We start from the raw sequence: 26,182 nt of genomic DNA, 5'->3' as shown, positions 1-26,182 counted from the left end.
CTAAATAGATTTTTTTTCCTAATTATGGTAAAATATATTTAACATAAAATTTACCACTGTAACCATTTTTAGGTATACAATTCACTGGAATTGTTTTCACAATGTCATACAACCATTACCACTATTTCCAAAACTTTTTCATCACCCCAAAGAGGAACTCTGTATCCATTCTTCCTTCCCCCCAGCCTCAGGTAATCTCTCATCTACTTTCTGACTGTATAAATTTATCTATTCTAGATTCATAGGTAGAATCATATTTGTCCTTTTGCATCTGGCTTATGTCATTCAACAATGTTTTCAAGATTTATCCACACCACAGGATGTATCAGAGTTTCATTCCATTTTGTGACTGAATAATATTTCATTATATATATGCTTCTCTCATTCTACAAGGTGTTGGAAACTCTGGACTATAAAAAACTTGATATATTTAAGGTTGAAAGATAGGTATAGATAAGTAGGTAGATAGATAAATAGATCTCCACTCATCTGTTGTTTATCCATTCATCTGTTGATGGACATTTGGCTTGTTTCCTCCTTTAGCTATTGTGAATAATGCTGCTATAAACATTGGCATACAAGTGCCAAACATACTTTTAATAGTCTGCTCTGGCTGGAACACCAACAGAGGGACTATAAAGGCAAATAGCAACAGAAACTGCCAACAGGAATTACCACAACAAAATTAAATAGACTATCAGGCTATATTCTATTAGATATAAAATATATATATACATATATAGAATATACAGAGTATAATATATATAATTATATTTTCTATAATATTCTATTAGATGTAAAATATATATATATAGAATATACAGAGTATAATATATATAAAATTATATATTCTATAATATATAAATGTTAACTTTATGGTTTCACACTAAAACCCATATTCATATTTATTTTTTACAAATTTTCTTAAAAATATGTATTATTTGCATAAATGAAGGAAAATCCTTTTCGTAAAGTCCTTTGTCATGACAGGATATATATGTTCTAACCTGAAAAATAATATATAATAAGGAAATAAACGGGAGAAAGCAACAAAATGCTGAAGTAAGATATTAAGAGATCAATACTAAGGTCAGGATTGCAGATTAGGTATACTACTGAGAAGGGAGAAGAGTTGGAACCTGACAGCATCTTTTTTTTCGTTCTGACCAAAAAGAAGGTACTACTTTGCCCTTCAGCATGCCTAACACATACCTGCTATACACTAGACACTCAACAACAAAAGCTGGCCTTAAGAATAAATAGATGGACAAATCTATAGATATTCAAGGTCTTCCACCTACATCTTACTTTTTAAATGATTTATACAGTTAGTCTAAAATTTATTATTACAAGCATATCAAGTTTTACCATAAGCTTCATAGGAATCCATAAATTCACAGGGAATCTGGGAGGTAGGTGAATGACAGGATGTTGTATTTCTGGAATTATTACTTAAGCTACAACTCTGCTTATACAGGATTACAAGTCCAGAGCTCACCAACTTCTAGCAACATGCTTTTTTAGTAGGTTTCTGTAGAAGTGTTTTTAATGGCAAATGGATGCAGAAAGGTCTTTTATGCTTCCAAAATAAACAACAATGTACCAAACTTAGAAGTATATTCTAAAACGTTTGTTCAAATTTCAAAATGGTCTATATCAATGTAAACATAAAAAATTAACTTATACCTGTATACATTGTTATTTCTCTTCATTCTTCAAAGTTCTGGAAATTCTGAGCCCATGAAAAACTTGATATTCAACTGAATAAATGTGTGAAAAGAAAAAAAATTATTTATACTTAACCTTGTTTCGGTAGGACTTAAGGCTGGTACAAATGTAATATACATCTTCAATCTTTTAAGCAGGATATAAGAAAGTACTGTTCCAGAAGCACCAGGATGGCTTAGTCGGTTAAGTGTCTGGCTCTTGATTTCAACTCAGGTCATGATCTCAGGGTCCTGGGAGATCAATGGGCTCAATGCTCAGTGCAGAGTTTGCTTGGGATTCCCTCTCCCCATCCCTCTACCCTTTCCCCTGCTTGCTCGCTTGCTCTTTCTCTCTCTCTCCAAAATAAATAAATAAAATCTTTTAAAAAAATAAACAATAAAAATCATATCATGTCATTTAAAAAAAAAGTACTGTTCCAATTCTGTAAACATGGGCATAAATATTATAAATAGCAATGTCTTGCATGTTTTGAGTTATTATCAATAAATATAGGATACAGATTTATTTTTTTAATGTTTTTTTGTTTAAAGATTTTTTATTTATTTATTCATAGAGACACAGAGAGAGAGAGAGGCAGAGACACAGGCAGAGGGAGAAGCAGGCACCATGCAGAGAGCCTGACGTGGGACTCGATCCAGGGTCTCCAGGATCATGCCCTAGACTGCAGGCGGTGCTAAACCGCTGTGCCACCTGGGCTGCCCAGATTTATTTTTTTTTTTAAGATTTTATTTATTTATTCATGAGAGACACACAGAGAATGAGAGGCAGAGAGACATAGGCAGTGAGAGAAGCAGGCTCCATGCAGGGAGCCTGATGTGGGACTCAATCCCAGGTCTCCAGGATCACACCCTGGGCTGAAGGCAGGCGCTAAACCGCTGAGCCACCCAGGGATCCCAGGATACAGATTTAAAAACATAGCCTGTAAATATCCACGAAGAATTTCAAACTATGTCTTTCATTTATGTAAGTTAACAGCTGTTAAACAGAGATGGAGGAAGGGAAGATACAGAGCACTGCCTTCAACAGGAATCAAAAAACAGAACAGATTACAGTGAAAGGGAAAAAAACAGGAAATAAGAGCAACACTGCTGACTAGTTTCCTTTAAGTGTCTACATGACAAATTTCTAAGTTAATTTATTTTCTGTAGGCATACAGTGCATTTCCATCTCTATGATCCCTCCTAAGTCTAGAACTGAATTTCAAAAAAGTGAAATTTGTATACAAATTTGTACTTACTACTGCAACCACCACCATCATCTACAATATACTTTATTATGTACCAGACACTGTGACATGATTTACATCCACTATCTTTTTTTTTTAATATTTTATTTATTTATTCATGAGAGACAAAGAGAGAGAGGCAGAGACACAGGCAGAGGGAGAAGCAGGCTCCATGCAGGGAACCTGACATGGGACTTGATCTCTGGTCTCCAGGATCACATCCTGGGCCAAAGGCCGCGCTAAACCGCTGAGCCACCTAGGCTGCCCAACATCCACTATCTTATTCAATCCTCACCATAACCCTAATATAGGTTTTACTGATGTTTGTGTAGATTAAACAACTTGTCTAAGATCCATTAGCTAATAAATGATGAAGCCAGAATACTGACCATTTGGCCCCACCCAAAACAAAAATATCCTGACAAGTATAAATCACTGATAGGAAGGTGAGCTAAAACTAACTATAGAACATCAAAGTAAAAAAATAGCACTTTTGAACATGTCATAACCCTGGGGATTTTGATAGAACAGGGCCTGCCCAAAACCAATCTGATTACCAACTTAAGAAGTTAACTAAAATATTGAGATGGAAATTCTATTTAAAAATGAAATTGTCAACGTATCACATGAAGATCTGTATGTCCTTTGTAAATGGTCTATTATAGACTGCAATAGTTTTTAAGCCATGTAATACTAATACAAAAAGTCTTAAGAATATCAACAAAAACCTCATAATTTTTTATATTAACAGAGCAGATCTGTACAACATATCTAGAGAAACATTGGTCATTTTCCTGACTTTAACATTATGCACAAAAGGAAACCTTCCCACTTTACAAACTACAACAAGAGTTTCTAAAGAAAAAGGAAGAAAAGAAAATGAACAGAGAATAAAAACCAACGGCCACCACAATTCCATGCCTATGTTGGAGGAAAACAGAATTTTACCATGGCTACCAACTCCAACTAACCTGTTTATGGGACTTGAGTTTTTTTCAAAAGATCTTCTAAATATAAAATATCAGTTTGTTGCTAATATTTTATATTTAATGCTCCAATAATAAGTTTACGGTTTAATAGTTGCAAATCTGTATTTATAGTTAAAGAACTTTTCTAAAGGGTGCCATGTGCAATGCTCTCCAGCTAACTAAATTCCCTTAATTCTTTTTTTTTTAAGATTTTATGTATTTATTCATGAAAGACACACACAGAGAGAGAAGCAGAGATACAGAGAGAGAAGCAGGCTCCACGCAGGGAGCCCGATGTGGGACTCGATCCCAGGTCTCCAGGATCACGCCCTGGGCCAAAGGCAAGGCACTCAACCACTGAGCCACCCAGGCTTCCCTAAATTCCCTTAATTCTACTGGACTTTGCTCAGAAATACTGTAAGCTACATATAAAGTTACCCCCCCAACACACACACACACACACACACACACTCTTCCAACCCGTTCAAAACATCTGAGTATTGCTGATATTTATAGGCTACATGATTGAAACATTTCAAGTGAATGAAGTACTACTCAGTTTTAATATTTTAAATGTTTAAAGTATCTGAAACTGTACTAGAAATAGCATGCAATTATCCTGAAGAATTAGCATTCACTTAGCATTTAAAACCTAAGAGTTAGGGCAGCCCAGGTGGCTCAGCGGTTTAGCGCCGCCTTCAGCCCAGGGACTGATCCTGGAGACCCAGGATCCAGTCCCACCTCAGGCTCCCTGCATGGGGCCTGCTTCTCCCTCTGCCTGTGTCTCTGCCTCTCTCTCTCTCTCTCTGTCTCTCATGAATAAATAGATAAATAAAATATCTTAAAAAAAAGAAACAAAAAAACAAAAAAACCTAAGAGTTAAAAAAATAAAAATAAATAAAAATAAAAAACCTAAGAGTCATACAAGTTCAATCATATTCAAAAATTTAATGAAATATTTTAACTGGCCATTTCAACTACTACCCAGTATTAAAATATTTTTCATGTTTATGAATTCATATATTAATTACTAGGTAACACGTATTTCTTAAGAAATAGTGCTCCTTTAAGCCATCTTGATTAAATGACCAAAATTACAATGAGCTATGGATCTGAATTAAGTTTTGTTCATGCTAAAAAAAATAAAGTCTTACTTAATGCTATACACTTCAGTAAAGAATCCATAAAAGGTATTACACAAACCTAGAATCTCTCCTGCTACTATGCCAACTAAAACCATCCAAAGAATAAGATATTTTTAAGCACACACAATAATCAAACAATAATTAGGTATATTATTATTATATTAGGTATATTATATACCTAATATTATATATTAGGTATATTATTATTATTATCACCTTAACATATGAGAAAATGATCTTACAGTTAGTTTTGGTAAAGCTATTTTGGTAATTCAAAACTTAATATAAACTTGAAACCAATCTTGCTGACTGATCTTGTCAGACTGATCTTCCTTATATACTACCTTCCATATAAATTTCATTTGTCCTTTCTGCATTTTTTAGTCTTCCTTTAATAACATCATAATCATAAAATAACAGCTGCTATTTATATTGGACATCAAAACACATAACAGCTACTACTCCAGGAACGTTACATCTATTACTTGCACTCCTCATGTCCATCTTTGCACAGTAAACATGAAAACATACTTTCTGGTTAAAAAAAAAAAAAAAAAAAAAAAACAGACCCAGAGGGATGCCTGGGTGGCTCAGCAGTTGAGCATCTGTCTTCAGCTCAGGGCGTGATCCTTGAGTCTGGGATCGAGTCCCACATCCTGCTCCCTGTGAGGAGCCTGCTTCTCCCTCTGCCTGTGTCTCTGCCTCTCTCTCTCTCTCTCTCTCTCTCTGCGTCTCTCTTGAATAGATGAATCTTAAAAAAAAAAAAAAAAAAAAAAAAAAAAAAAAAAAAAAAAAAAAAAAAAAAACCAGACCCAGAGAGGTTAAACAATGAAAATGACAAAGCAAAATGCTTGTTCCACTACATCATGCCACATTTTTTTCCAGCCATCAATTCTTATAATGAAATTATTTATAATACAGAATTTTACTAGATTTAACAAAAAGATTGTTTTTCCTTTATAGAACGGGAAATTATTATTCTGTAAAATATTTTATTGTATTACCATATTACTGATGTAATTTCCCCCAAAATATTTTTGTATTATAACTGAGAGGAGAGAATGCTATCTAAAGAACACTGAATAAGAGTGCTATCTAACTAAAATTTGATCCTTTGAGCTGCACCTAAAATTGCTATAGCTGAGGTGCTGAAGTTCATGGGTAAGGAACTAAGTCTGTTCCCTGACCTCAACCTTCCCCTGTTACAAACACAAAACTCTTTATTAAAATTAAAAAAAAAAAAAGGACATATCCGCATACACAGTTTTTTCCTGGCAGCAATAAGCGTATGTACTAAAATACTGGTTTACCTATGTCTCAATCTTGTCTGAAAAAAAAGCACAAAATCAGAACAAGTATCTCCTAAAATCTATCATATATTACACAAATTTTTTATTCAGTATACACACTGTATCAAGCATTGTGTCAAAAAGTATGTTAAGGGGTGCCTGGGTTGCTCAGTTGGCAAGTACCCTTGATTTCAGCTCAGGTCATTGTCTCACAGTTTTGAGGTTGAGCTCAGTGTGGGCTCTGAGCTAGGTGCCACACCTGCTTAAGTTTCTGTCTCTCGGGATCCCTGGGTGGCGCAGCGGTTTGGCGCCTGCCTTTGGCCCAGGGCAGGATCCTGGGGACCCGGGATCGAGTCCCACGTCGGGCTCCTGGTGCATGGAGCCTGCTTCTCCCTCTGCCTATGTCTCTGCCTCTCTCTCTCTCTATGTGACTATCATAAATAAATAAAAAATTAAAAAAAAAAAGTTTCTGTCTCTCCCTCTGCCCTTCCCCCCACTTGCTCATGTGCTCTTTAAAAAAAATAAATGTGTTAAGCACTGTCACTCAATGTGAAATAAGAAGGAATTACCACTGTTTGTAAAAATCTTAAAATGGCAATAATAATCTTCAACATAGGGACGCCTGGGTGGCTCGGCACTTGAGCGTCTGCCTTCAGCTCAGGGCGTGATCCCGGCATCGAGTCACACTTTGGGCTCCTTTTGAGGGGCCTGCTTCTCCTTCTGCCTATGTCTCTGCCTCTCTGTCTCTCAAATAAGTAAAACCTTAAAAAAAAAAAATCTTCAACGTAATTCTCCAAATGGGTAAATAGTGCACAGATCATAGCAAAGTCGTAAAAATTCTACCTTAATGCTAGTCATGTTAATTAATTACACGGATACTAAAAAAGGAAGAGTGATCAAATCATGAGGGGGAAATATGTTAATCAAAACTAGATAGAAAAATACATATGAAAAATCAGGAAATCCTAGCACAAATGAAAATTATCAATGAAACAATAATTTTTAAAAAGGTCCTCAGCAGGGGGATCCCTGGGTGGCTCAGTGGTTTAGCCTCTGCCTTTGGCCTAGGGCGTGATCCTGGAGTCCCGGGATGGAGTCCTGTGTTGGGCTCCCAGCATGGAGCCTGCTTCTCCCTCTGCCTGTGTCTCTTCCTCTCTCTATATATCTATCATGAATAAATAAATAAATCTTTAAAAAAACAAAAAAAAAGGTCCTCAGCATCTCAACAAGGTAAAAGTACCAGGGTGGCTCAGCGGTTTAGTGCCGCCTTCAGCCAGGGCGTGATCCTGGAGACCTGGGATTGAGTCCCAGGTGGGGCTCCCTGCATGGAGCCTGCTTCTCCCTCTGCTGGTGTCTCTGCCTCTCTCATGAATAAATAAATAAAATCTTTAAAAAAAAAAAAAAAAAAAGTACCAGGTTCTATTTACAAGACACATGTGGCCTCCTCAAGTCAATTAAGCTACTCAAAAGTTATTTAAGCTCTTTTTCCTTGTTAGGAACTTGAAAATAGTTGGAAGTGAATGTTATTTCCCATGCTTTCCTCTTGTAACATTCTAGAATCAAGAGAAAACTGATACAAACTTATATAAGCAGATCTTTATTTTTAAGATATTATTTATTCACGAGAGACACACACAGAGAGGCAGAGACACAGGCAGAGAGAGAAGCCAGCTCCCCATGGGGAACCCGAGGCAGGACTCCATCCCCAGACTCCAGGATCACACCCTGAGCCAAAGGCAGCCGCTCAATGGCTAAGCCACCTGGGCGTCCCTAAGTAGATCTTTTATTTTATTTTTTTAAGATTTTATTTATTTATTCATGAGAGAGAGAGAGAGAGGCAGAAACACAGGCAGAGGGAGAAGCAGGCTCCATGCAGGGAGCCCGACGTGGAACTCGATCCCGGGTCTCCAGGATCGCGCCCTGGGCCGAAGGCAGGCGTTATACGGCTGAGCCACCAAGGGATCCCTAAGCAGATCTTTTAATGCAAAAATTAGTTTGAATAACAGTAAAAAAAAAAAAATCCCAAAATGTTGCACCTAGAAAACTATGGTCTTATCTCTGAAACTCATATGCTAGACTACTGAAACAATCAGAAGTTTTGAGGACAGACCAAAACAGTGAGAGTGCATTAAAAAGACTAAATTTACATAAACAATAACCTCAGACTTTCAGAAGATGCCAAAGCAGCAAGCAGGATTGCAAGAGATTTTTTTTTAATCTGATAATACTGAATAAAACTAAAACATAAATTTAACTACTATGCATAGCCACACTCCTCTAGGTCTTAGCTGCTACAAGCAAGAGCTACAAGCTCTGCTTAACCAAGTCAGAAGACCTCAGGCCTCATGCTCTTTGAATTATCCTGGAACTCAACTTCTCTCTCTTCCTCCCAGTTTCTGCCCTCAACTTTCAAACCTGCTGCTCTGCCATATTGAAAAATCTCACTGGATCTTATTTATCCCTCTAAGTATCCCAGTCTCACAGCATCCTGCCACTCCTCATAGCTAAGCAACTGGAACGATATTTAGCTATTCATTCTTCCCTTCGTCACCTCCCACTTTTTCACTGCAATCTGGCTTCTATGCTACCCTTTTACTGAAACCACTTGCTAAGGTCACTCACCAAGAGCCTCTATCTCTCTACAACATGTGACCCAGTATAATACTCTATCCTTTATTTTGGAAAATTAACAACGCAGGAAACAACCAATGTTGGAGAGAATGTGGAGAAAGGGGAACCCTCCTGGCACTGTTGGTGGAAATGTGAACTGGTGCAGCCACTCTGGAAAACTGTGTGGAGGTTCCTCAAAGAGTTAAAAATAGATCTGCCCTATGACCCAGCAATTGCACTGCTGGGGATTTACCCCAAAGATACAGATGCAGTGAAACGCCAGACACCTGCACCCCGATGTTTATAGCAGCAATGTCCACAATAGCCAAACTGTGGAAGGAGCCTCGGTGTCCATCGAAAGATAAATGGATAAAGAAGATGTGGTCTATGTATACAATGGAATATTACTCAGCCATTAGAAATGACAAATACCCACCATTTGCCTTGACATGGATGGAACTGGAGGGTATTATGCTGAGTGAAATAAGTCAATCGAAGAAGGACAAACATTATAGGTCTCATTCATTTGGGGAATATAAAAATTAGTGAAAGGGAATAAAGGGGAAAGGAGAAAAAATGAGTGGGAAATTTCAGAAAGGGAGACAGAACATGAGAGACTCCTAACTTTGGTAAACGAACTAGGGGTGGTAGAAAAGGAGGTGGGCGGGGGGTGGGGGTGACTGGGTGACAGGCACTGAGGGGGACACCTGATGGGATGAGCACTGGGTGTTATTCTATATGTTGGCAAATTGAACACTAATAAAAAATAAACTTATAAAAAAAGAATTGAAATATCACAGAAAAAAAATATTTTTTAAAGATTTTATTTATTTATTCATGAGAGAGAGAGAGAGAGAGAGAGAGAGAGAGAGAGGCAGAGACATAGGCAGAGGGAGAAGCAGGCTCCATGCAGGGAGCCTGATGTGGGAATCGATCCCGGGTCTCCAGAATCACACCCTAGGCCCAAGGCAGCGCTAAACCGCTGAGCCACCGGGGCTGCCCAATCACAGAAAAAAATTAAAAGTTTAAATACTCTGTAATCCTACTCTCAAAGATCACCCATTAGCAGCATAGTCTATCTCCATCAAGATTTATTCTTTAAAAAAATTATTTTCTATACATATACTGAGTATATATGTATTTTTAACTTAAAAATTAGATCATACTATACATATATTTGAGAATTTTTAAAATGCATCTCAATCTTCTGTCCTTGTTAGTATTATGTAGTAGCCTAATTAATAGTCTCCTAGAGAGCTCCTCATCATAATACCCAGAACATATGAATGCTATCTTAAATGGCAAAAGAGGCTTGGTGGATTAAGTCAAGGATTTTGTGATGAGTAGGTTATCCAGATTATCTGGATTGGGCCCATCTGAAGATACTAAAATCTTGGCTTAGAAGAGAGGAAGAGGCCACAGAAGACAACGCAAGTAATACCAAGAATGCAATTCAAACAGCTGGAAAAGGCAAAAGAACAGATTCTGCCCTTGAAAACAGCCCTGCCAATATCTTGACTTTAGCCTAGTGAAACATTTCAGACTTCTGGCCTCCATAACTATAAGAGACTAAGTCTTTGTTTTAACCTAAGTCTGCTAATTTATTACAGCAGCAATAGGAAATGTAGCAATAAATATACAGCATATTACATTAGCTGTATAACATTCTATCATAAGAATGTACATTTTATTTAGCAACCCTTTTTTTTTTAAGATTTTATTTATTTGACACAGAGAGAGTGAGTGCACAAGTAGGGGGAGCAAAAGAGGCAGAAGCAGGCTCCCCACTGAGCAAAGAGCCTGATGTGGGGTTCGATCCCAGGACCCTAGGATCATGACCTGAGCTGAAGGCAAATGCTTAATCGACTGAATCACTCAGATGCCAAATTCAGCAATCCTTTATTGACAGCTACTTGAGTTGTTTTCAATTTTTTATTATTATATACTAGGTGCCATGAATACCTCTAAACACACCTTTCCATATTCCTGTGGTTCTCTAGGAGTTATTCCATAAAATAAGAGATCAAGAAATGTGAAATTTCAGTGTGCCTGCCTGGCTCATTTGGTAGAATGTGCAGCTCTTGATCTCGAGGTTGTGAGTTCAAGCCCCACACTGGGTATAAAGGTTACTTTAAAAATAAAAAGAAGAAAAAAAAAAAAAAAAGAAAGAAATGTGGTGCACCTGGGTGGCTCAGTCGGTTGAGCATCTGACTCCTGATTTCAGCTCAGGCCATGATCTCAAGATCATGAGAACAAGCCCTTTATTGGACTCATGCTGGGTGTGGAGCCTGCTTAGGATTCCTTCTCTCCCTCCCTCCCCCTCTGCCCTTCACCACCCACCTTGCCCTCCCTGCCCACATGCATTCACATGCACTTACTCTCTCAAAAAAAAAAAAAAAAAAAAAAAAAAGAAGTGACATTTAAACTTTTTGCAGATATACATAGAAAAAACCTCCAAAATGGCTGTACTTATTTTTTACTCACAGGCACTACATTCAAGCCCTTCTCTCCTTCTTCAAAGTTCTCAACTTCTGTTAAATCAGTTTCCTGGTTTTCCTTCTTTAGTGGCTACTCTTTCTGTTCTTTAGCAGACTAGACTCCTTTTCATCAGGTCATTTCTGAAACGTCAATGGCCCCCAAAGATCCCATTCTAACCTGGGCTTTTTCCTCACTACATGCACTTCCAGAGCTATCTCATCTACTTCCTTTTATCCCCAATTACTACTTATAAACAAAACAGAATTATTACCCTCTTTTCCCTCCAAAATCTACTCTTCAACGGTTCCATTAATGACTGCCACACCAATATTTACCAGCCTAGAACAGATACATGGAGGTCATTCTGACTCCTCCCTTATCCTCACTCCACATACCATAGCTCTAGAATCCCCTAAGATTCTCTCTCCCTATCAATTACTTGAAACAGGAATACATCAATTTTCAACTATATTACTTTACTGTGTGTTTTCCCTATCTTAAGTCCTGTGCCCCACTGTACCAGAACAATCTTTCGGAAACTCACTTCCGATTTGTCACTTAACTAGACCTTTCACAGACTTTCACAGTCGTTAGACTGTAGAATGGTAGAACCACTCAGGAAAAATATATGGCAACGTCTTCTAAAGTTAAACACATATCTGCCCCATGACTCAGTAATTTCACTCCTAGTTATTTATCCAAGAGAAATAAGAAAAAGTATGTCTATAAAGAGACCAATAATCAAGTGTTCATGACAGCTTTATTCACAAAAGCGAAATGGCAGAATGGATAAACTATATCATAGTTATACAATGGATAACACACCAACTAAAAAGAACTATTGATATGTGCAAAAACAGTTAAATCGGTTAAATCAAAACAAAACATGGTTGAATTTCAGAAACATGTTGAACAAAAGAAGCCAGACAGAAAAGAATACACACTTATTCTATTTTTATGTAAAGTTCAAGAACAAGAAAAACTACTCTGTGGTAAAAAAAAAAAAAATAACAGAGCAGGAACTGACTAAAAGAACCATGAAGGATTATTGCGGGGAGAGAGTGAGAGATTCACAAAGGCATATGCATTTATCAAAACTCACTCCATTGTATAGTTAAGTTCTATGCTATATATAAATTTACTCCAAAAAACTTTTATTTATTTTTTTTACAGTGTTTCTTTTTTTTTAATTTTTTTTTTATTTTATTTTTATTTTTTTATTTATGATAGTCATAGAGAGAGAGAGAGGCAGAGACACAGGCAGAGGGAGAAGGAGGCTCCATGCACCAGGAGCCTGACATGGGATTCAATCCCAGGTCTCCAGGATCGCGCCCTGGGCCAAAGGCAGGCGCCAAATCGCTGCGCCACCCAGGGATCCCTCAAAAAACTTTTAAAGCAAATATTAAGATTTAAAATTTATTTCACTCAGTATTTTCCCTTACTAGTTATAAAAAGCCTCAAGATTGAGGGGCACCTGAGTGGCTCAGTGGTTAGGTGTCTGTCTTTGGCTCAGGTCATGATCCTGGGGTCCTGCAATTGAGTGTCACATCAGGCTCCTCACAGGGAGCCTGCTTCTCCCTCTGCCTCTCATGAATAAATAAAATATCAAAAAAAAAAAAAAGCCTCAAGATTTAAGAAAACTATTCACTTACTTTTCTTTTTTACAAAACTATCATCTCACTTAGAAACAATGTATCAACTGTGCCTAGTTTGTAAATTTTGTGAAAGGATTTTATCTAGGGATCCCTGGGTGGCGCAGCGGTTTGGTGCCTGCTTTTGGCCCAGGGCGCGATCCTGGAGACCCGGGATCGAATCCCACGTCAGACTCCCGGTACATGGAGCCTGCTTCTCCCTCTGCCTATGTCTCTGCCCCTCTCTCTCTCTCTCTCTCTCTGTGTGACTATCGTAAATAAATAAAAATTAAAAAAAAAGAAAGGATTTTATCTATGTAGAATAGATCATTATCTTCCCAATACCTATCATTATGTTAGACATTGGAGATGCTCAATGTGTGTTATCTTGGTGGTTCTTAATGACTTATTGACAATTTTATAGCTTCTTTGTATTTCTAGATCACTTACTGATTCATTTTTCTGATCCTGTATGTTAACACGTAAATGTACCATCATATTTGACAATCTTTATAAACTTTGCTCATTGACGGTAGAAAAGAAGCTTCTCCACATTTTCAAAAAGGCAGTCAAGTCTTTAACTTTGTGCTCATCCCTTACATGTATTTCAGATAAATATTCAAAGGCATTAGACTTTTCATGGGCTTATTCCCTAAAACTCATTTTCAATTTACTTTAAGGGGAATTTCTGGGTGGCTTAGCGGTTTGGCACTTGCCTTTGGCCCAGGGCACGATCCTGGAGTCCCGGGATTGAGTCCCACATCGGGCTCCCGGCATGGAGCCTGCTTCTCCCTCTGTCTGTGTCTCTGCCTCTCTCTCTCTCTCTAGGTCTATCATGAATAAATAAATAAATCTTAAAATATATATATATATTCAATTTACTTTAAGCTCTATCTTCTCACCATCGTGTCTTCTAAACTATCTTGATTTCTAGTATACCTGGTAGTATTAAACTTTTCTCTCATGCAGCTCATTTAAACATATTATATAATTGTTCATTAAAACTACACTTTTATCCAGTATCTATTAACATTGATCTAACAAACTTACTAAGCATAATTCATGAGAATGTTGGATTCATTTTTAACATAGCAAAAGATCTGTACTAGGCCAAAAAAGAAGACAGCTATTAATCTTTTGAAAACCAACTGAAAGTAAGACAAAATTCCCATCTTCACTTCTGTATCAGTGCTTGCACTTTGCTATGAAAAACAAAAAAGAGGAATGATCAATAATAAAACCAGTTCTGTTCCTATCTCTCATCAAGGTCTCTTCCAAGAACACAGGAATTAGCAGGTCCTCAAGGAGAGAGCCTTAATCATGAACCCACCAGACGATGAATAGCGAAACCAACAATGAAGACCAGATAATGGCCAGTTTGACCAGCTTTGGGGAACACGTTTCAGAGTACAACTGTCAGGGCTGGATTAGTACAAAGAACAATTAACAAGCACTAAATCCACATTATCTTTGGCCACTTAAAGGATAAACTGCAAATAGCACAGGCAGGGGAAAGCTCTCTTGAACTACAGATACAATTTTAAAAAGACCTGGAAATGGCAACAAATAAACACACCAGGCAATTTGAAATAATGAGAATGGGATGATCCTTTCTGAGCAAACATATGGGACCACAGCGAACAAATTCTATCTACAAAACACTAATTAACCTACATGCTTCCAAGAAAGAATTAGCATATGACCAAGATAGACAGTGATAACTGCCAGTGTTATCTTTTATTTATATTTGAATTTTATATGCAAACAGAAGGAAAATAATTGGTGGAGGAGCAAAAAAGGCATTGAGAATTGTGGGCAGTTATAAGCAAACTTTTACATTTTACAAAACTTGTCAGAAATTAATTTGAAGAGCAAAATGGGGCTGGCAGCTTTTGGTGTCAAATAAGGACATTAAGTAATAAAGACAGTAAGAAATCAATAAAATACCACCACAAATTTCTTATGAAAAAAGACATTTTGGCACAGAAAAGGGCAGACACAATTTAAAGGTAAATACTTTAATTTGTATAAATTTAGCCTAAGAGAAAACAAATTATATTGAGAATAGTATTTTCATTTCATTGTAAACTTTATGGTAAAAACTGTCTCAAAGACCTTTTGGAAACCTAGAGACTTAATAAGTATTTTAAAGAAAATAAAGCGTATAAAGAACAGCAAAGCTATTAGCGAAACTTAACATAAAGCTTTTAACGGGTGGTTTTAATTTATCAGTTTATGTTAACTACAAACTAAAATCGCTACAACTTTATCTTTAGCAATCGTTTCCAATATTTTCTAGTATATAATCTTTCTTCAAAATATTCTTCCTTCATGACCATAGTTGAAGTATTATTGACTGAAAAGACAAAACCACCATTATTTTTAGTAACTTTTATATGTTACAAATATGCAAGATTATTTATTCTTTCAATATTAAATGTCTGATGTCCATATGGATTTTTCACACCCCTTGCAGAGATCCACTATCCTCTTTCTCCAATCATGAATCCCCTCTTCACCAGGAGATTCCCACTTTATACAAAGTATCAGTTCACTAGACTGGCTTACCTTTGAAACCATTTCCAATCCTAAGAATGTACAATTCTGGGACAAGAACTTCTTGAAAGAATTTGGGGACTTCTAGAAAAATGACAGTTTGGTCCAATATTTAGGTACTCTCCCTCCTGACACTCTTAGATAACAGTAAAGAGATTTAAAAGATATAGCCCTACAAGTAGAAGACAAGAGTGAACAGCAGATGGCAACACATTTTTGTATAAAGGAAAGCAGATGATGGACTTCCAGGTTAAGTTTGCAGATTGAACACACACATCTAATTTTCCTCCCTCCCCAAAACTCTACTAAAGCAAGGATAAAGAAAATGATGTTGTTGTGTTCTGTTTTTAGCTCATAAACCATAAGGATAGAAGAACAGAAGAGATGACAGCAATAAAATTTTGGAAGCTGGAAAGAAGATGGAGGAGTGGTAACCGACTTTGTTAAAGACAGCCAAATTACAAACTAGCAGTGCTGGCAACTCAGAGCAAACCTAATTTATACTATGCACTCCTCAAAAGGCTCCAGGACTGCCAAAACAAAGAGGGTATGGGAGACTAAAGAAAGGATCAGGTGAAAGCTATGAACATTTAGAAACCTAGACCCCATTCCTCCTCAAGCTGCTGAGTGGCCCATCCTCAGTGCAGCAGCTGATTGGAGATTTATTCTCTCAAGAGGGTAAACCACACATGGTGGAAGACACAGGTATCCCAACAAAAAAAAAGCAAATTATGTGATCTTATATACTAAATGGTCTTTTTTTAAAAAAAAGGTTTTATTTATTTATTTATGAGAGAGAGAGAGAGAGAGAGGCAGAGACACAGGCAGAGGGAGAAGCAGGCTCCATGCAGGGAGCCCGACATGGGACTCAATCCCGGGTCTCCAGGATCACGCCCTGGGCTGAAGGCGGCGCTAAACCTCTGAGCCACCCAGGCCGCCCCTATACTAAATGTTCTATGGCTCATTACCTAGTCCCTTTTCTAGAGTTCTCAGATCACTGGCAACCAAACTGCTACCCTCCAAGAACAAAACTGAAAAATACTCTCTGGGAAATCTGGCCTGACCAAAAGGAAAGACGCTAGAGTAACTCCAACAGTCCACTGAACCAATGGTTTCAATCTTGGCGACAAAGGGGAATCACCTGGACAACTTTAAAAAATACTGATGTTAATCTATGGGGATAGAAATCAGAATATCGGCTGCCTCTGCGCAGGGAGTAAGGAAGACAAAGAGATATAAAGGAATTCTTTCTAAGGTTCTCTGTATCCTCTGTTGATGACATGGGTGTATACATGACAAAATCAAACTATACTTAAAATTTGTGTATCTTTCTGTATGCAATCATACCTAAATGTTTAAAAAATATTGCTACTTGGGTCCTAATCTGAGTGATTCGGCTGTATTTAGTTTAGCTGTGTATTTGTGTATTTTTAAAGTTCCCCATATGATCTCTGGGTGGCTCAGAGGTTTGGCGCCTGCCTTTGGTCCAGGGCGCCATCCTGGAGTCCCGGGATCGAGTCCCGCGTCGGGCTCCTGGTGTGGAGCCTGCTTCTCCATCCTCCTGTGTCTCTGCCTCTCTCTCTGTGTGTGTCTATCATTCATAAATATAAATAAATAAATAAATAAATAAATAAATAAATAAATAAATAAATAAATATTTAAAAAAATAAAGTTCCCCATATGATTCTAATGTGCAACCAAAACTGAGAACCACTGTTCTATGGAGTTCATAGAATAAAACTGGAAGTAAGCCCCACCTACAAGCTCAGGGCTTCCAATCGGCTTTTAGTTGTCCACTCTCACTCATGAACAAAAACCAAGGATTATCAAAACTCTAAGGAGGATCTCTAGTGCTGAGGCTAATGCCAAACAGAAAAAAAGTAACTTGGAGGAAACAAACTGCAAGGAAAAAGAAAGCTTAAAAAAACTATCTTTAACATTCTCAGATAGATAAAAGAAGATAAGGCATTCGTGAAACAAGACATAGAAAAATACACAACTGAGTAGAAAAGAAGCCAAACCTACAGGCCTGCATAAGGGAATATGGTCAAAAGCTGATATGCTTCACTCATAGAACCCCAGGCAGGGTCAGGACTTGGGAGTTTCCAGACAGTATGTGGTCAGTCAGTGGGGAAGAGGTATGGGGCTGAAGAGCAGGTTAGCAATTTAAAGTCTGCATCAAGGGCAGCCCCGGTGGCTCGGCGGTTTAGCGCCACCTTCAGTCCTCCGCGTGACCCCGGAGACCCGAGATCGAGTCCCATGTCAGGCTCCCTGCATTGAGCCTGCTTCTCCTTCTGCCTGTGTCCCTGCCTCTCTTTCTCTCTGTGTCTCTCATGAATAAATAAATAAAATTTTTTAAAAATTTAGTCTGCATCAAATTTATAAAATATAGACCCTCTAGTTCCCTTCACTTATGTCAACTCATAAATTTATTCTCTAGAAACAGTGACTTGGAGAGACTCCAGACTCCCAAAGACTGGAGTGAGGCTAAGGTTGAAAGCCAAAGGATTAAGCAGAAGCTTGTATAGTGAATAGCAGCCCCTACCCACCCACAGCCCACTTCCTTTGCTCAGCTCTCAGAACAGTGCGAGCCAGTCATATTACCTCCCCCACTTTCTCCCCTGTCCAGTTTGATTTAAATGGCTTTTTTGCATGCTGCCAAACCAATTTTGATAATAGCATTTTTAGTGGAGGATAAAGGTCTCTTCTTGAATTTCTACTTACCCCTCCTAGACTCTAAACCCCTTAAGGGCAGGGGCAGCATCTTAATCAGCTTTGTATCTACAAAGGCCTAACACAGTGATTTTCAATATACTCAATACTATATACTCCTTAATTGGTACTAGACTAGACACCACACACACACACACACACAAAAAGAACTTGGAAAACTAGAACATACAAAGTATAATTTGGATTCGGTCCTGAGTGAAGATTAAAGTCTTAAATCAGGGATCCTGGGTGGCGCAGTGGTTTAGCACCTGCCTTTGGCCCAGGGCGCGATCCTGGAGACCCGGGATCGAATCCCACGTCGGGCTCCCTGCATGGAGCCTGCTTCTCCCTCTGCCTGTGTCTCTGCCTCTCTCTCTCTGACTATCATGAATAAATAAATAAAATCTTTAAAAAAAAAAAATAATTAAAAAAAAAATAAAGTCTTAAATCAGCTGTACTTCTATATAGTAGCCACAAATGACATTTTAAAATATCATTTAAAGGGGATCCCTGGGTGGCTCAGTGGTTTGGCGCCTGCCTTTGGCCCAGGGCGCAATCCTGGAGTCCCAGGATCGAGTCCCACGTCGGGCTCCTGGTGTGGAGGCTGCTTCTCTGTCCTCCTGTGTCTCTGCCTCTCTCTTTCTCTCTCTACATCTATCATGAATAAATAAATAAATAAATCTTTAAAAATATATATATATCATTTAAAGTAACATCAAAAATTTCAAATAGCTAAGAATAAAAGATATGCAAGACTTTTATACAGAAAACTACAAAACATTACTGAAATTTTAAAGACTTAAATAAATACAAGTATATGCCATGCTCATAAACTAGAAAACTCAATGTTAAGATACTCTCCAAATTGATATATATAGATTCAATTCCAATTTCCAAAATCTGTTGAAATTGACAAGCAGAATCTGAAATTTATATGGAAATGCTAAGAGGCAAGAACTGACGAATATTTTAAAAAAAACAAAGTTAGATGCCTTATACTATCACATATCAAGGCTTATTATACAGTTACATTAATTAATAGTGATACTGGTGCAAGGATAACAAATAGACCAGTAAAACAAAATACAGTATCCACAAACAGATCCACAATCACCTGATTTATGAGAAAGTGCCACACAGTGCAGAGGGACAAGTATGGTACTTTATTTTCAAAAATGGTGCTAGGTCAAAAAGATATTCACCTGGCTAAAAGTGAATCTTGATTCCCCTACAATCCACTTGAAATTTACTCGAAATTGCACAAATTAAATGTGAAAAGTAAAACAAAATAAAACTTCTGTAAGGGAAAAAACTTCTGTAAGGTAACATAGGAAAATATCTTCATATTCTTAGGCTAGGCATGATTTCTTAAATAGGGCACAGAAAGCAGTACTCAAAGAAAAACAGTAAATACATTTCATTAAAATTAACAATGTCCATCAAAAAAAAGAAAAAACACTATCAAAAGATGGAAAGACAAAATGGAATAAGATAAACTATGTACAGGTTACAGATATGGATATGTGTGTGTGTGTGTGTACCTCCCAGAAAGCGCTCTTAACGAAAAAATCCTAAAAAATAAGACTCAGGCATCTCACAAAAGAAGACATACAAATGACCAATAAAAGATAAAACCACAACCATTAGGAAAACACAAAATAAAACCACACTAATATATTATTGCACCTCTACCAGAATAGCAAAAATGTTTTGAACTGACAAGCATCAGCAAGAATGTGGGGTAATTGGATTACCATTCCCTGCTAATTAGCACAACCACTTTGGGGAAATGTTCAACAGTACCTAATGCTAGAGTTTTATCATTCACATACCTCACAAACCAACAATTCCACTCTCAGGTCTAAACTCCAACCTAGAAATATTGTTTCCTGAACTGCGATGGCACACTTGGAAAAAAAAAAAAAAAATCCTTTACCTGCACTCCGGATTGTGCACTTTTTCTGTTTATTATTCTTCAATAAGTTTTCTAAGTTTTCTTGACACAAAGTTCTCAGAGACCGTAAGGCTAGCGTTTTAGAACAGAAAAGGAGCTTCAGGTGAACTCAACAAAGTTTACGAATGAAATTAAAAACCAAAAAAAAAAAAAAAACTACTAACACACTAACACATATCAGTCCAGAACAAAAGTAAAAACCACCAACAGATAGCTTTTCTTGATTTTCAAGGAGCACTGGGTTTCTCTCATTTCAGCGAAGAAAGGAGTTTATTATTCTACAGTGTAACCCAAAGAAAAGATATCTTTGCAAGAAAATGCTGCTTTTTCAAAGTCACCTCTAACGGCAAAGGATACAGGGAAAAGCAAAGGAACCACTCCAAAAGTTTTTGTTAACTCTTCGTTGAAAGGATGACAACTGACTTGATTAAGACGCCCACCCCCCTTAAAAAACAAAAAAAAGGCACAAAGAAATCACGGCAATTCTAAAGCAAACACCAACACCACAATCCAGTGCAGCGGAAATTCTGCGGTCAATCTGAGGCTTGCCCCGCTAGTCATGAGGTGATCCGGGCACGGGTGCGATCGCTGCCCGAGCGCATCCCTGGGGCTCACGCAGCACACCTGGCGAGCCCGTCACCCACCCGCCTGGAGAAACGCCTTGCGCAGAATCCCGGGGCCCACGTAAAGACGCCAACTTTGCAAGTCAGGGGCGCCGGCGGTCTCAGTCCGCGAAGACGCCCGGCGAGCACGGACTCCTGGCCTCGAGGGCGAGGCCGAAAGGTCAGCGTCCCCCGGGAGCCGCGGGCGAGCGCCCCCGAAGCCGCCGGGTCCCTCCGCCTCGCGGCGAGTCCAGTGCAGGCGCCGCCGGCGAGCTTCCTAGCCGGCGCCCACGGGGGGAGGGTCCCGGGCCGCCGCGGCCTCAGCGAACTTAGGCCCCGGCGGCGCCGAGCGCGCCCGCCCCGCTCGTGCGGCAAGTTCGGCGGCGGCCCCCGCTCGCCGCGCCGCGGCCCCGCCGTCCGCCGCGCGCCCAGCGGAACCCGGGCTCGCGGCCCGCCCGGCCTGGCGCGGCGCCCCTCACCTTGGAAACGTTGGGTGGACTCCGCCGTAAACATTAACTTCCCATCCAGCCGGCAGCCTCGCCGCCGCGTCTCAGCGCCTCGGCCCCGCTCCGGCTCCCCGGGCCGCCTTCCTCGCCCCCCGGAGCGCCGCGCCCGCCCGGCAGCTCAGGGCGGCCTCCGAGCCTCGCGCAGCCTGCGGGCGCCGCCGCGGCGCTGCTCCCCGACCCCCGGCCCCCTGCCCTGCCCGCCCGCAGGCTCCTCCGGGGTCCGGCCCGCCGCGTCAGGAAAGCCCAGGGCGCAGGCGCGGCGGGGCCTTAAAGAGACCGGCCGCCTCTACCGCATAATGGGTTCGAGCAGGTTAGGGGCCGGGCGGCCGGAGGAGAAAAGGAGAAGCCGAAGGGATTGGGCCGTGGGGGAACGGGGGCGGGGAAATCCCGCTCCCTCCTCCGCCTCTCTTTGAAAGCGCTCAGCCCTCGGCCTTACCAGCTGCAGACTTCCCGGTCTCTTGAACCGCCCCCTTGCGCGAACGAGCTGCCCCGGACACACACACCCCCCCCAGCGGGCCCCGCACGACCCCGAGCTCGCAGCTGCGGGCCTCTCGCTACCGCCTCGCCCACGCGCCTCCCAGGCCGCCGGCCCGCGGCGCCTAGCGCAGGCTTCCGAAAGGCCCCCCGAGCTCCCCGAGAGTGACCTCGGTCACTCTCCAGAACAATGATCACTGTGCAAATACCATTTGTGATGGCAAATGCTTCTACCTTCAGTCGTCTGGACACGCTGGGTTTATGCAGAGTCCGACAGGGGGCGGAACATGGGCACAAACACGTGAAGTCCAGCCCGGCAACCATCCAGTATCAACGAAGAAATAAGTTCTTAGAAGTAGTTAGTTTGGGACCGAAACTATCTACCAATTCCAGTCCAACTCCAAGAAAGGCGGACAAGAAAAAATGATAAGAGCAATATAAATTACTTTCATTACACATGTGTAAGTTACAAAATGACAACTGCCAGCAAAAAAGGACTCCAAAATTGTTTGCCTAAATATTAGATAGCCCCTGGTTATTTTCTGATATAAATTTACAGTCTCCAGAAGGGATTCCACTGTGGTAAGCATTTTAGAGAAAAGAACTCTCCTTTAAAAAAAAAAAAAAAAAAAAAACAGGCTTAGGAAATACTAAAATATAGGAAGTAGAAACATGCCCTCCGCCCAGCTAGCAACTTTGAAACCTTGAAATTTTAAGGGACAAACTTTTTCATGACTTTCAGGTCATGCCATTATTTAAAGTCAATTTTGGTCAACAATTTTATTGAAACTGAATCCATTTTGTATAAGAAAGTTAAGAGATAGGGCAGGCCGGGTGGCTCAGCGGTTTAGCGTCTGCTTTCAGCCCAGGGCGTGATCCTGGAGACCTGGAATCAGGTCCAACGTAGGGCTCCTTGCATGGAGCCTGTTTCTCCCTCTGCCTGTGTCTCTGCTCTCTCTCTCTCTCTCTCTCTCTCGAATAAATAAATAAAATCTTAAAAAAAAAAAAAAAAGAAAGTTAAGAGATATTTTGAAAATCTACTCCTTCCTTCATTATATCTATCAGCAAATCCTCTGAAATTTTCCTTGAAAATGTTCTCTTATATCTCCTTCATCACCACCCTAGTCTAAGCCACCTGGGTGAAGGGGGAGTGCCTAACCTACTCTTCTAAATGGCTTACCCACATTCGCCCTAGTTCCTCTCTCATCTCTTCTCCACACAAAAGACTACATGTGACCCTGTCATTTCCCAGGTAAACCACTTACATAGCTTCCCATTCTCTTAGACAAAATCCCTTACTAACCAAGCCCTGCATATTCAGGTGCCTTGTCAATCAATCTCTTCTCTCCACCTTATCTTACTGTTCAAACTACTTCTGTCTCTTCCAACCTGCTCTCTGTTCCATCCACACTGGCCTCCTCCAATCCCTCAAATCTTCCTCTATCCACAGAGCTTGTGCATATGCTTTGTTCAGTGCAAGTAGCATTTCCAACCTTCATCCTTCTGACTTCAGTCAGCTCTTGTCTCTACCTCTGAGAAGCACCTTCAGACCTCACCTTGGTCTCTTCTTATCACAGTGTGCTAAAATGGTAGTTGTATAATTTTGTTGAATTCTTATTCCCCACCACTGGACTATTACATTCATAAGTCCAGGAGCTTGGTTTTCTTTGGATCATGTTTATATTTCCATATTTGTTCAATATGTTTTTGTTTAATTGATGAATGAAAATCATAGAATGTTAGAATTTAAACAAGATGTGGCTTAAAGATTACCTAAGTCATAGAGAGGTAAAATGTCACAGTTTGACATTTGGAATCAGAAACTAAAAAAAAAACTCGTTATTTTTAAAACCGATTTTATATTGTTTTAGCTGAACTATCACAATATTCTTTGGGTAACCTATAAAATGGAGTTCTCAAAGCTCCTGGTATAAACCCCTATATTTTTTTTTTAATTTTTATTTATTTATGATAGGAACACAGTGAGAGAGAGAGGCAGAGACACAGGCAGAGGGAGAAGCAGGCTCCATGCACCGGGAGCCCGACGTGGGATTCAATCCCGGATCTCCAGGATCGCGCCCTGGGCCAAAGGCAGGCGCCAAACCGCTGCGCCACCCAGGGATCCCATAAACCCCTATATTAATGGTAGCTACAGGACAGGCCCACATGGAACTAATAACATTGGTTGCTTCAAGAGAGGAAAACTGGGTGCCTGGGAGACAGGACTGCCCTTTTGTACCTTTTCAGTTTCCACCCATGTGAATATATTACCTTTTAAAAAATAAATAAATGACACAATAGAGTGCTTACTGTATGGTTTTATTTATTTGAAGTTCCAGAAAAGGCAAAACCAAATCAGTGGTGAAGAAAGTATAACTGGTTGCCTCTGGTAGGGAATTTACTTTGAAGGTACATGAGAGAAATTTCTGGGTAATAAAAATGGTTTAAATCTTGATAGGGGTATGAGTTACAAAAGTGTGTTCATTATGTCAAAAACTGTACAGTTAACATTTCAATTAATGTGAATTTTACCTTGAAGAACTATATAAAAATAAACAAGACTTACTATTTTAAAAATAAACTAACACACGGTTGAGTACTTTCTGTGTATGAGTATTGGCAAGGGCTGTACAAATGTTATTTTAATCTTTGTAGTATGGTCATGAAGCAGATATTATTATAACTACCTTGCATATGAGAAAAATGAGAGTAAATACCAAGTAACTTGCCCCTATATAGACTGGAAAATGGTGAGGCAAGGCTTTGAACCCAGTCAGTCTAATGCCAAAAGTAGTTTATATATATTGTCCACTAGATCAAGAGCTTTTAATGATTGAAATCATACTGTCAAAAAAAAAAAAAAAAAAGAAATCATACTGTCTTACTTCTCAGTAGCCCCAGTACTTGCACAGTAGCTGTTCAATGTTTTTTGAATGAATGAAAAAAAACACGCTTAGTGTGATTTTATTGATACAAATTATATATTTTTTAAGATTTTATTTTATTTACTTGAAAGAGAGGGAGGGAGAACACGAGTGGTGGGGGGCAAGGGGAGAAGTAGGTTCCCCTCTGAGCAAAGAGGCCCGTGCAGGGCTCCATCCTAGGACCCTGAGATGGTGACCCAAGCTGAAGGCAGACACTTAACTGACTGAGCCTTCCAGGTGTCCCCAAATTATATTTTTTTAATTGGCACTATATAAATATTAATATATATGAATATAAAATACATATACGTATTCCAAATAATCTAAATAATCAGCATCGCTGTGTTAAATGCCTGAGATATTTTATCTTAAATGGCTGGAGGAGAGAAGCTCCATTAGCTCTGATGCTCTAGCAATCTCCCTGCTTTACCCCTTTCCTGCATTCACTCAATTTATTTGATGAAAGAGTTTACACTTTAACTTTTCACTGAAATAGCTCAATCCAACCAGAGAAATAGCTAATTCTGATTTCTCACGAGTGCTTGAGCACTTGCGTAAGTGAAATTCTACCGTGTGAATTCCACACCAACACCACCTCTGCTCCAGCTCGCAACCTCTCTGCTGTTCGCACTCTGGGACTTCAAAATAGAGGAAGCATGGGTGCAGTGGGCAGTGGCACCCTCCTTGAAGACTGTTAAATTTGAGGTAAATTAAGTTAGCAATTCAAAAGTTTTCTATGTTCTAATGTCATATACCTTGGCATTGATTTGTGTCACCACACAGGAGAGGGTCTGAGCTCTATTCCCTCTAAACCTGGCAAGGGTTAAATCTCAAAACACCAAGCATTCAACTGCCAAAGGTGTTTTATAAGTCAGCCTCGTGAGTCATTGCTCACAGAAAGGAAAAGCAAAGGAGGCATTCCCCTGAGAGGCAAAAAACTACCCAGTACACGGAAGAGGAACTCACCAGTGGAGTGGAACCACACCCCACCCTCACCCTGGGCATCTGGCATTTGGGGCTTCCTTAGAGAACCAGGGCATCTCAGTTACATTCTAGGATTGCACTGTCCCATACAGCAGCCACTAGCCACATGTGCTTGTTTACATTGAAACTTAAATTAAAATTTGTTTCCCACTCACACTCACACATTTCAAGTGTTCAGTAATAGCTGTATGTGGCTATTGGCTACTATCTTGAACAGCACAGATATAGAACATTTCCATCTATCAGAAAGTTCTCCTGGCAGCACTCTTCTAGAAAAAGAAAAAAAAAAAAAAAAAAAAAAACACTCCATTGAGATTTCAGCTAATGTTCAAAATATCTTGCTTTGAAAAATGAAAGCTCATGATGAAATAGGGAAAGCCTATTTCACTTGGCTCA

At 39.5% G+C, this 26,182-nt stretch overlaps 1 protein-coding gene across 9 annotated transcripts in view; it reads right to left on the bottom strand.

The window, feature by feature from the left end:
• The window catches only part of EVI5 (ecotropic viral integration site 5), a 195,304-nt gene extending 173,497 nt beyond the window's left edge, over window positions 1-21,807 (bottom strand). For 4 of the 9 annotated variants that reach the window (XM_072754620.1, XM_072754622.1, XM_072754623.1 and 1 more), the window contains exon 1: window positions 21,378-21,807. The gene's annotated coding sequence lies outside the window, so the exon portion shown is untranslated. Of the gene's footprint in view, window positions 1-1,686; window positions 1,761-5,635; window positions 5,717-21,377 lie in introns of those variants that run through there. The other 5 variants (XM_072754614.1, XM_072754625.1, XM_072754616.1 and 2 more) reach the window with 4 other exon arrangements.
• Between the last annotated feature and the right edge of the window lie 4,375 nt (window positions 21,808-26,182).

This window comes from Vulpes vulpes, chromosome 3 (assembly GCF_048418805.1).
Source record: "Vulpes vulpes isolate BD-2025 chromosome 3, VulVul3, whole genome shotgun sequence".
Taxonomy (NCBI): domain Eukaryota; kingdom Metazoa; phylum Chordata; class Mammalia; order Carnivora; family Canidae; genus Vulpes; species Vulpes vulpes.
The sequence above is the reverse complement of the archived record's forward strand: the minus strand, read 5'-3'. Positions and strand labels throughout refer to the sequence as shown.